Source organism: Gadus morhua, chromosome 23, assembly GCF_902167405.1.
Source record: "Gadus morhua chromosome 23, gadMor3.0, whole genome shotgun sequence".
In the NCBI taxonomy this organism is placed as follows: Eukaryota; Metazoa; Chordata; class Actinopteri; order Gadiformes; family Gadidae; genus Gadus; species Gadus morhua.
Genome location: NC_044070.1, coordinates 2,840,193 through 2,842,692, shown reverse-complemented (window position 1 = coordinate 2,842,692; position 2,500 = coordinate 2,840,193).

Below are 2,500 nucleotides of genomic sequence, written 5' to 3'. Positions count from 1 at the left end.
GGTGGTGGTGGTGGGGTGGTGGTGGTGGTGATGGTGGTGGTGGTGATGGTGGGGCTGGTGGTGGTGGTGGTGGTGGGGATGGTGGTGGTGGTGGTGATGGTGGTGGTGGTGATGGTGGGGCTGGTGGTGGTGGTGGTGGGGATGGTGATGGTGGTGATGGTGGTGGTGGTGGTGGTGGTGATGGTGGTGGTGGTGGTGGTGGTGGTGGTGGTGATTGTGGTTTTGGTGATGGTGATGATGATGATGATGATGATGATGATGATGATGATGATGATGATGGTGGTGGTGGTGGTGGTGGTGGTGGTGGTGGTGGGGCTGGTGGTGGTGGTGGTGGGGTGGTGGTGGTGGTGGTGGGGTGGTGGTGGTGGTGATGGTGGGGCTGGTGGTGGTGGTGGTGGGGATGGTGATGGTGGTGATGGTGGTGGTGGTGGTGGTGGTGGTGGGGATGGTGATGGTGGTGATGGTGGTGATGGTGGGGCTGGTGGTGGTGGTGGTGGGGATGGTGATGGTGGTGATGGTGATGGTGGTGATGGTGGTGATGGTGGTGGTGGTGGTGGTGGGGATGGTGATGGTGGTGATGGTGGTGGTGGTTGTGGTGGTGGTGGTGGTGATGGTGGTGATGGTGGTGATGATGATGATGATGATGATGATGATGATGATGATGATGATGATGATGATGATGATGATGATGAGGAGGAGGAGGAGGAGGAGGAGGAGGAGGAGGAGGAGGAAGGAGGAGGAGGAGGCTGATGGTGATAATGGTTATGGTGATAATGAGGTCATTTCAGCACCACCACGATTTCGAAGATTAGTTCCAAATGTTCCAATGCACGAGCCTCAAATAGAGGTCGACTCTCTCCTTGCATAGCCCTGCCTGCTCCGAATAATGAACCAAGGAAGCAGGCTCAGGGACGAAGGCGGATTATACCCCCTAAGTTTTACAGAGGCAAGACAGTGAAATGCAGGGCGTTCTAAGCCACGAACCTACCGGCTTGCCAGTGTAAAAATGCCTATAGTGTATCACCATGTATGGATAAGACACCTTAGCCATAAACACAGCGCCTGAGGTGGTGTAGAGGGTGTAGGGGGGTGGTGGTGTAGGTGGTGAGGGGGTGTAGGGGGTGGTGTTGTAGGGGGGGGGGGGGGGTGCTTGGGAACTGGGTCCCCGTCTTACTGCCGCCACCTCGACCGCTCCAGGCAGCGGCCGCGGCCCCAACGTGGGAATGAGGAGCGGGTCTGGAGGGAGACACACAATGGAGACTTCCCCGCACGCCACATTTAACAGGCTTCCACGCAGGAGCAGGGGAACAATCAGCAATCGGACACTGTCAGGGCCCAGCGCCGTGGACAATCATACATTGTTGTGCAGAAGGAGGATCAGGGGGGGGGCGGGCAACAACAATCAACTGGCCACTCTCAAGTGACTGCTTGTGTTTGGGGGTCCGCCGTCTTTGTGACCGAGCGGCCGTACGATTGACGCAAACCGCTTCTCCGCTGGTGGCCTTGGAGTTAGGAGGCGAGCAGGGGTGGCAGTGGGAGGAGGAGAGGATGGGAAATTAGAGGAACAATTGAGAGTGATGGGTGAGCAGGGGGAGGGCTGCCCCTCTCTCTCTCTAAGTATAGCAGGGTGTGTGACCAAGCAGGAAATTAAGAGCATGGCGATGGCAATTCATTGTTTCTATTCCGGGCCGTAATGGAGAATAAACACTCTGTCGTCGCATGTTTTAAGGAAACAGGGGAGACTCAAACGTTGACCATGGGACCCTAGTGAGGTTTAAGGACGGCACATGTGTTGAGCTTACTGAATAGGCGCTTGTAACAATAAAGAGGCCTGATGGAAAGGCGTCTGAGTAATGAGTGGGATGCCAGCTGACTCACCAGTGGTCCTGGTGGGCTGCCAGGGTCCATGGCCCTGCTCATGGCCCCGTTCCAGGTGACTCACAGGGCTCCTTGCTCAGGAACTATTTGTTTAGCCTATTCATAAAAAGACAGAAAAGGTGATATTACGCAATACCAAATTATGGAGGGTGTGGTGGACAGGGGAGAACCCTCCGTGGTGTGGAGGAAAACACACACACACACACACACACACAAAGATGCACACACACATCCACGTACACACTGATTGCGCACACACACACACACACACACACACAGATGCACGCACACACACAAACAAACACAGATTAAATCTCACACAGTCACACGTACACAAAAACACACACATCCACACTCACACACAGATAAATGCAATCATATAATTGTTTTTGTGTATGTGCATGTGTGTTTGTATGTGTGTGCATGTGTGTGTGAGTGTGTGTTTGTGTGTATGTACGTGTGTGTTTGCCCATGTGTGTGTGTGTGTGTCTGCACGCGCGTGTGTGTCTGCGTGTGTGTGTGTGTGTCTGCACATTGTGTGTGTGTGTGTTTGTCTGCATGTGTGTGTGTGTGTGTGTGTGTGTCTGCGTGTGTCTGTGTGTGTCTGCTTGCGTGTGTGTGT